This window comes from Pyxicephalus adspersus, chromosome 10 (genome assembly GCF_032062135.1).
Source record: "Pyxicephalus adspersus chromosome 10, UCB_Pads_2.0, whole genome shotgun sequence".
In the NCBI taxonomy this organism is placed as follows: domain Eukaryota; kingdom Metazoa; phylum Chordata; class Amphibia; order Anura; family Pyxicephalidae; genus Pyxicephalus; species Pyxicephalus adspersus.
The window spans coordinates 49,461,455-49,471,464 of NC_092867.1; the positions used below are offsets into that span (position 1 = coordinate 49,461,455).

The 10,010-nt window shown below is 39.0% G+C and overlaps 1 long non-coding RNA gene across 1 annotated transcript; it reads left to right on the forward strand.

The window, feature by feature from the left end:
• The first annotated feature begins 3,887 nt into the window (after positions 1 to 3,887).
• LOC140339525 (uncharacterized) lies at positions 3,888 to 7,375 on the forward strand. Its single transcript, XR_011922464.1, has 2 exons — positions 3,888 to 3,990; positions 5,430 to 7,375. It is a non-coding gene; the product is annotated as an uncharacterized lncRNA (long non-coding RNA).
• Positions 7,376 to 10,010: the final 2,635 nt, after the last annotated feature.

A 10,010-nucleotide genomic window follows, 5' to 3' on the forward strand; every position in this document is an offset into this window, starting at 1 on the left:
GGATATGTTTATTTCCCTAGTGGTTGAACTTGATGGACTTATGTCTTTTATCAACCTAACCTACTATGTAACTATATTCCCATGTATATTCTATCTCGGTTCTGCACAGAAGGTTGTAAGGTTGTTCTGGCATGCTGATACCCCAAGAATAAGCGTAAAGACCCTGAGTCTTTCAAAATCAAAGGGTGGCATAGCATTTCCAGGTCCTATGCTATATCATCAATCAGTACACCTAGCTAGATTATTGAATTGGTGTACAAATAAACGTACAAAACTATGGGTACCATTGGAAGAAACCATTTCAGACACTGCTATTGAATTGTTAACCTGGGCCCCTTCCACCCATCCCATTATTAAAGTACCCATTAATAGGAACTACACTAACCATGTTGTGCAAGTATCCCCATTTTCAAAAAGTTCAGACCATCTTCTTTTTTAACCTTCATTCTAATGCACCCAAACGTTCCCTCTGGAAATCATGCTTTCGTACCTCGCTGCAACAGGGTATTTTCAGAGCACAACATTTTATTCAAGGGGGAACCGTACGGCTTACGGACGCACAGTCAAGCACAGATGTGCCTGCACTAAGTAGTTGGCAGGCCATACAGTTAACATATTTTCTCAGATCCCTTCCTCATCCACTTAACTTCTGCAGACCTCTTTTGCCCATAGCATCTATATGCTTCTCATCGGGCCCTCTGAAAGGCACACTTTCAACAGGTATTACTATCAGCACATACACCAGATAAACTACATTTTATAGATAAGTGGGAAATGGATTTTGGGATTACGTTTACTGAACTACAACGAGACTCTATGTTACATTTTAGTCACAAAGCATCTGTATGTAACAAATATCAAGAAACCCATTAAAGTTGTTAACTAGGTGGTACAGAACACCAGCAAAACTAGTAAAGATTTCCCTCAGGCGGATCCAAATTGCTGGAGATGTAAATCTGCTCCAGGCATGTTGATGCACATCTTCTGGGAATGCCCAGATATAATTCCGTATTCTCATAGTGTTGCAAATTTAATCTACAAACTAACTGAGGTCAATATCAGGGGTAAGCCTGATTTGGCTTTGCTTCACATTTTCCAATATGCCAATTAAACGCTATAAGTGTTTTTTGGTCAGCCATTTACTGAACGCAGCTAAAGCTTGCATACCAGCATGCTGGAAACAAGTTACCCCTACAACCATTGGCCAATGGTTAAGGAGAGTGACAGATATTTATCACATGTAAGAAATGATGGCATCCGGGAGAGCAATGTAGAGAAATTTACGCAAACCTGGTTTACAGTTCATTGTTGTCATCACAAACATCACCTGATAATGTTATGTTGCCACCTTGATTCGTTTTTTCTGGTGTTGGTTCTCTATTTTGGCCATGTACTTTTGACAGTCTCATATTGTTATATCCTTTTACCTCCCCCCTCCCTTCTCTTGCTACACTTTCTCACGCTTTATCTTTACTAGCTCTTTCTACTTATTTTCTTTTTCTTCTTCTTCTTTATTTTTTCTATTTTTTTCTTACCTTCCTCAACAATAAAAAAAAAAGGTAACGGCACACACCAGTTGTGTGGATTATACAGTACAGTTATAAGTTTACTATTATGTTTCTGATGTCTGGACATCTTGGAAACTATGAAAGTGTATATTTTTTGTTTGATTTGATTTCTGTATGATTGTTCTCACATGTCTGCTGGTTTTGTCTCAATATAAAATTATTTAAAAAAATAACTGTACTAGTACTGAAAGCCATATTCTTTATGACAAATTCATATCCTTTATGATAAATTTACCAATGTATTTTTAGTGATCCCATATACCATATAAAAGACATGGTATATAAAAGGGCAAAGTCTATATAGTATAGAAGGTGGGGCAATTTATTGATCTGTTTCCCAGGATATTAACTAGAATTGAGAAACATATAGATAGACGTTGATGAGTCATTCATCAATAATTGTTTGATTAGGTGAATACCTTTCCAGGGCATGAAGGGTATACATTATGATTATCATGATTATGATTTTTTTATTATGTCCAGTGCTTTCTCTCCTCCTATTTTTTGAAGTGTGAGTTGTGTCTGTATTACTCACAGTGCTCAATAAAAGTTTATTATATGTAGTGTTTTGTGTTAATTTCATGACTAATTTTTCACCCACAGTGTTCCGTTATTTTTAATTCACACACGCCTAGCTTATCTTTATGATATGCAGCATGTCATTTTGATGTAGTACAGGAAGTGTCTTGTATATTTTTAACACAGGGTATTTATAACTTTGTTGTTTTCAGTTCTTCTGCCTTTGTCTATCTGCTTAATGCAGTGACTCACAGTTTTTCATATCCTTTTATAACATTTTTTATTTAACAATTTTCATTTAAAACAAACAATGTACAGACATTAAAAGAGATGGGTAACGGGTAAAAGGAAAATAGAAACCAGAATCGGCATGGAATACAATTCAATGTGCAGATTATTATTATTATTATTATTATTATTATTAATAAACAGGATTTATTTAGCGCCAACATATTACGCAGCACTGTACATTAAATAGAGGTTGCAAATGACAGACGAATACAGACAGTAACACAGGAGGAGAGGCCCCGGACACATCAGAAATATAAGCAAAATGAAGTATTTAAAGAAAACAAAAATAAAGTTTTGGGGGCCACATCAAGGTTCCAGAGAGTTTCTAATCCAACATAAAGTTCCCATTTCTGCAATCAGGATCCAAGAACATTTCAAATGGCCTATAAACAGAATACTTTCATGTACTGGGTGCAGATGGCACCTCAAATCAGGGGTGCCTCTATAGTATATCCAGCAACCATTAAACATTAAGCATTTAACTTTATTTAACTTAATAGATTAAACTTTTCTGAGGATAGCAGTGAGAACTTCCATTAGCATTAGAGAGGGTTTTTCCATAGAGTCGGTATACAAGAGTTAGCTGCAGTTATGAGGTGTCGGAGAATGGACTTGCTACTTCTATATTACATATAATCCCCCAGTATTCTATTATATGCATACTACCTCATGAGTCTTCATTGTATACTGTGCTTAATACCTGTTAAACACATAGGCCCTGATTCATCAATGAAATGCGCGCTCGCTGGACGCGTGTACGTTCGCGCTTCCAGCGAGCCGGTTTCCCACAGGCCGGAGTCGAGTGCGCTCGTACATTCGCCTTTCACTGCCAGCCGGATTCCTGCCTTGATAAATGAGCAATAGGGGTCGCGAATCCGCCAATTAAGGCGATTAGATTTCAGATGCGCGATTAAGGAGGATCTGTTAAGCTGTCAATGGTGAGATCATAGCAATTAATTTGCGCACACCTGCTCTCTGTTCTGTGCGTATCTACAGTCCATTACAGGTCAATTAGAATCTTTAATGCTTCATCTTCTTTTGGGTAAGTGATACTTTTTTAGGTTATATTGTACTCATTCTTTATATCTTTCTATCTATCAATGCATCTGTCTATCTAGCTATCTATCTAGCAAACAGTGAAACACTCTACCTATCTGAGTACAGTAGATTTCAGGACTGCACAAATACAGTACAATCCAACAATCTATCTGACTAATAGTGTGAGTGTGACACAGTCTACCAAAGTAAAGCACTTTTTTTTCACTTGACAAAGAAAGCAAGCCAAGCAGCACAGAAAGGTTGTGATGCTATCAGCAAATCTCTGTCAGGAGTGGTAAATGCAGGCACGCCTGGCCTTATATAGGCCAATGGCTGCCTGTGTGGCATGCAGTGACAGACAGCCAATCGGCTGTCTGCCACAACAAAGATGGAGGGGGCATCCCTGCTCTGATTGGAGGGCACTGTGCATCATGGGGGAGGTCCCCAGTTGTTTGAGTGCATTGTGGGAGGGCCAAATTCGAGTAATCGAATGCAGCAAAATTCGGGTCGGGTCCACCCTAATTCGAACATTAGGACGACCCGAATTCGAACAACAACACTACTGGTGACATTGGTACATGTTTATTAATATACAGTACAATCAGCTGTAAGGGGCATTTTGAAGAAATAATTGTAACAATAAAAAGCGGGTTTGTTCTATACAATAGTCGGGTGGGCTAATCTAATCATAGCATATCTTTTTTTTTGAATGGAGGACCTCATTGGTAAAAATATTATATATAGATTGTTGTAAACTGTCTGTTGTTTTTTGTATATAATGTGTATTGTTGAGTGTAGAATAGATAACTCCACAATAGCCTGCATGTGCCCTTTATTTTGGCAAACTGGTTGATACATATTTACAATCAATATATTTGATCGCCTTTACCTGCCAAAATATTTGTAATTTTGTTAAACTACTTGTTAGACACATTTGAAGGTGTTATGGTTCTCTCCTGCCCTGTGAACTCCTCTTATGTGGGTCTGATGGCATGAGATAATTTGATCTAGGCCGTTGTTTTTTACTAATTGATCTGCCCTCTGAATTCCTTGTATGTGATTTACTAGCTTTTTTAGGATTAGGCAATATGTAGAGGAGAGATAAGGATAGGTAAAGAAACAGGAGATGAGGGCGTTAATGTTTAAGGACCAAGAAAGAGGGGAGTGTTAATATGAAGCAATAGGGTATGTAAGAAATTCTAAAGAAAATCAACAAGATTTTAAGGAACACTTGAAAATAACTAAATTTCAGGTCTTGAGGAGACCCTTCTATCATTGCTAAATCCACAGCTCTCAGCACATTACTCTGGTGGTAATTGGGAAAAATAATACCCTTACAGACAGCCAAAAAGATCATTGGTTTCAGCTAATCAGATTTGGGAGGCACACAAGTCTCATTTCTCAGGTTACCCCGGGCAAACTAGAGAAACCCAGGCTGATAAACACTGTGTTTAATACACACAGAGCTACACAATCCTAAAGGTATTCATACTGAATGAATATTTTCTCAGTCTCTTTCTCCACCACATGGTGTCAGTATTATATTTCTTACCACAAATAGAGTGGTTGGCTTTATGGAAATGTCAGCTTTACTGCTAAGAAATTATTGCAATTTTGACAAGTGGTGTGGGGGCTGTGGGAATTTTGTTCTCTAGATGAATGTACTACCTCTATGCAGAAAACATAGCTGGGAATTATGTGGGATTTATTTATTACACAGCTTAACAACAAAAAAAATTGTTTTTTACTTGCAAAGGATTTTTTAATATATTTAGTGTATTTCTGTCTGCTGAATCCAGAAACAACACAAAACGTTTCATTGAATTGGCTCTAGTTCTTGCGATACAGGAATCTGAATGGACAATTTTACTAACAACAAATGTTAACTCAGAATATTATTATCAATCTTTCTTTACACTGATGTTTTGCATTTTATATAATAGGTGTAGCATTATTTTCATGAAACTTTAATTTGCCTTCTTTTTATTCATACAGTTTTTTTTTTTTTTACAGAAGTTCTTCAAGAAGTTGCCTAAATGACCCCAATGTATTTTGCTACATCTGTGGTGAATATTCCCAGCAAAAACATTACAGAATTTGTGAAACAAGCATATGTTGCATATTTTGGTAAACTGGGGGACCAAGATAAGTATTGGGCTCTCCATATGGTATGCAAAACTTGTGTAGAGTGTTTACGTCAGTGGAAAAATGGAAAACTGAAAAGTTTGAAATTTGGTGTTCCTATGGCATAGCAAGAGCCCAAAAATCATAATAAGGACTGTTATTTTTGTGCTGTGAATGTAAAAGGTTTCAATCTTACAAGAAAAACAAGTGGGAGTTTGAAATCCGTTGTACTGCATAATGGCAACTGCTATGCATCAATTCCAATTGGTCACTCAACAAAACTTAAAGAAGAATATGAAAATATCAAAATGGTCTTTCAAAAGCTTTGCTATCATGGACACCAATGGTCCATATGTGTTGATTTAAAAATGGTGATTTTCCTACTTGGACAGCAAAGTGGATACACAGAGTACCCATGTTTCATCTGCTTGTGGGATAGTAGAGCAAAGGCAGGATCACTGGAAAAAAGTGACATGGCCTCCAAGGTAAAACATGAAAAAAGGTGCAGCGAACATCATTAACAAGCCAATGGTTAACAAGAAAAAATCATTCTCCCTCCACTACACATAAAGTTGGGACTAATGAAGCAATTTGTAAGAGCTCTGAACAAGGACAGTGATTGCTTCAAATACATTTGTAGGTTCTTCCCTGGATTGAGTACTGAAAAATTAAAAGCAGGAATCTTTCATGGACCCCAGATTCAGAAACTGATAAATGATTCAAATTTAATTTTCAAAAGTTACATGACTGATACTGAAGCTCCTGCCTGGCACAGCTATGTCATGGTTGTCAAGAACTTCTTGAGTAACCATAAAGCACAAAATTATAAAGAACTGGTACAAAACTTGCTCCCAAACTTTATAAATTTGGGTGTGACTGTGAGCATAGTCACACTATCTCCATAGCCATTTGCAAAAATTTCCAGAAAACCTTGGCTATTTCAGTAAGGATCAAAGGGAGAGGTACCATCAAGATATAAAGTTAATGGAAGAAAAGTATCAGGGCAGATGGGATAGACACATGATGGCAGACTACTGCTGGAGCCTTCAACATGATTGTCCTGATCATCAGCATAAAAGGAAATCATACAAACAGAGTTTTTCAATGACTTCTTTGTTGTAAGGAACTTACCCGTCCTGTGAGCCCGCGGTGTCCCTGGGGATCCCAGCCACAGAGGGAGACGCCACTGTAGCAGGCAGCATGGCCGAGGCTGCTGCTCTGCTCGCAGCTTGTCTCTCTCTGCAGGCGGAGGGATCCGTCCTGGCCAAACTACTGTTCAGCCAGGCGGCATCCCTTGCATCCCTTCAGATGTGGTTACTGAAACTCCTGCTCTCAGCACTCCTTTGCATGTGCAAAGTAGTGCACGTCCTAGGGGTGCTGTGGGAAGAGGTGCGCGTGCTACTATGCGTCCCTCTTGTACCCCCCGAGGGCGTGGCACTCGTCTGCCTCACCCCGGGGCGGGACATAGTTAGTTTAAATTTACTTAGTCTCCTATCAGACGGCGCCAGGTGGCGCAAGGTCATTGGTCACTTTGGCCATTTAAGGAGAGCCTGTCCTGTACACCATTGCCCGCTATAAGCCTCTGTTAACACAGTGTGCTTGGGTGTGTCCTTGTGTTGGTTTAAGTTTATCTGCTTTTGTCATCTCCATAGTGACCTGGCTTGAACTCAGGGCTTGCCTGCCCTGACCTCGGATTGTTAATGACCATTCTGCCTGCTACCTGCCATGACCTCGGATTGTTATTGACCTGTCTTTGCCTTACCCTCTTGTACTTCGCTTGTTTGGACTTAACCCTTGTCGTGCTTTATGACCTTGAATAAAGCCTGATTGAAGGATATCTGGAGTTGGTCGTGGTTTGTGTGCCCAGGCGCATTACATTTGTGATTAGTTCTGTAAATATACTGAATTTAGAATATATTGATATTAAGTATTTCAAAAATTAAATTTTGTATACTTATACATATCTACTTTAATTTTTCTTAATATTCATGTTTCATTAGTTTTCTATGAGGTTATTATTGAGGTTCTTATTTCAAAAACTTGAGACAATCTTGCAAAACCAATACCATATTTGGAATCCGTGCATCAAAAATAACCTAAAATGACTTTAATCTGTTTGGCAATAAAATGTTTGTTGACCAGTGTAATGAAAAGGTAAAACCATGTATGCATGTATATGACGTGATTTTTCTGGACAAATTACATTGTACATGATGTGACAACTAGTGTTGGTGGAATATTTTACCATTCGATTCGACAGCTATTCGATCGAAAAGTGAGATATTGTTTGGGTAATCAAATGCCGAATTCGAACACCATTGAAGTCAATAGTGGGAGAATTCAGATTATTTTTAGGGACTATTAGGGGCTGCAAGAGGGAGTTAATTATCCTGTAGTGCCTCGGGGATCGCACACTCTTCTTAATGATTGCAGCCTTGATTTTCTCAGTGTGCAATCCCCAGGGCTCTACAGGTTAATTAACCTGAAGTGCCCCGTAGATCGCACACGCTCCTCAATGATTGCAGTTTCTGCTGGAATCATTGTGAAGATGCCCAGCCGTCAAGTATGTCTTAAGCTACGTACACACGTCAAATTTTTCTCATCCGATAATCGGCTTGGACGGATATCAGGCGAGAATCTGGCGTGTGTAAAGCCTGCGTTGTTCATCGCCCGTGGAACGGTCCTGGCGGATCCACGAATGATAAACGACGAGCGATCCTAATGCAAGGAAACGGGGAGAGCGACGGAGCCGCACCCCGCTGCGCGCTCATCCCCTTCTCCTGCATTATGTATGTACAGCACTCGTTCATGCATCGTGCGGTTCTTATTCTTGGAAAGGATCGAGATCCTTTCCAACGACAAGAATTGCACTTGTGTATGCGGCTTTACTCTGTAACACGCACAGTAATATGATACATTTGTTACATTTTTCTCACAGTGGATAAAGAAAAATATAACAAATGTATCATAATATTACTATGCTGGAAAGTGTGTTACAGAGTAAAGCTGCGTACACACGTCCAATTTTTATCGTTGGAATTGAACAACGAACGAACGACGAACGACCGATTGGCCAAAAATCGTTCTTAAAAAAAGTAACCAACGACGCCGACGAACGAGGATAGTCGTTGGAAATGAACAACCGGACTGGCGGATCCGATTGAACGACGATCGTTCACCATCTATCGTGTGTACAACATCTTTGAACGATTGTGTCGTTATCTGTATGTACAGGATCGGTGCTATACGATCGTTCGCAGATATCGTGCAGGATCGTTCGTCGTTCGTTTACCAACGATAATAATTGGAAGTGTGTACGCAGCTTAAGAGATATCATGTCATAGAATAAACTGTAAAAAAATTAAACAGACTCAATTAATTAGTTGAACATTAATTTTTATTATTTATTAACACAATTTTTATCCAAATTTTTACTGTTGAATCTCATTCTATTTCGGGTTGGGTCTACCAGAATTCAAACAGCCAATTTTGGGTCGAATATAAGGACAACCGAATTCGAACACCAACACTAATCATAATATTACTATTCAGGAAAGTGTGTTACAGAGTAAGAGATATTATGTCATTGTAGGATAACCTGTAAAAAAAAATGTATTTTTTTAACACTTTTTTTATCCGAATTTTTACCGTTGACTCTCGTTTTTTTTCGGGTCGGGTCTACCCGAGTTCGAACAGCCATTTTCGGGTCCAATATATGGACAACCCAAAATCGAACACCACCACTAGTGACAACTATTTTATTGAACTAAGCTGTGGACATTCTAAGTGAACTACAGTTAAAGGCTGGACATTCTAAAAAACACATTTACAAAATGTCCCTGGAAACCAAAGACTTCTTGAGGTTAATTCTCAGCTTGTAGTTAAAAGCCACTCCAGACATCACATTAAAGGTGGAATTAACAAGGCAAAGTACAATTCTTTGACTTCAGGGTGTGGCAGTGATGTGAATCTCTCATCTGCTGAACATCACTCTTCATTAGTTGTGTGGAAAGTGTTGGAAACGTAAAGATTAAAGGGACAGCTCTGCTCATAACTTATATCTGAGTGCTGGATGGGTAGAAGTAGTTACAGCTGACTTCCCAAATCTCTTGGGGATACCGATACAGACCGATCACCACATGAGTGTTTTATGCTTCTCAGTGAGGGTGAATATATAGATGGTGCTCTAGAAAGGAAAAAAAAGTCCCTGAGTAAGCTCCCAACAACAAGATCAAAGGAGCCCATCAAATCTATCTGCTGCAACCCATCAACATCCATGTCGTAATGTACCTGGCTTTAAGGCAGCTTACTTATTGAAACATGTTTGGGCTTTATTGTGTCCTTGGCCCTGATTCATCAATGAAATCCGCACTCGCTGGAAGCGCGAAAGTACGCTTTCCCTCGGTCAAGAGTCAAGTGCGCTCGTACACTCGCCTCCTCACTGCCAGCCGGATTCCTTCCTTGATAATA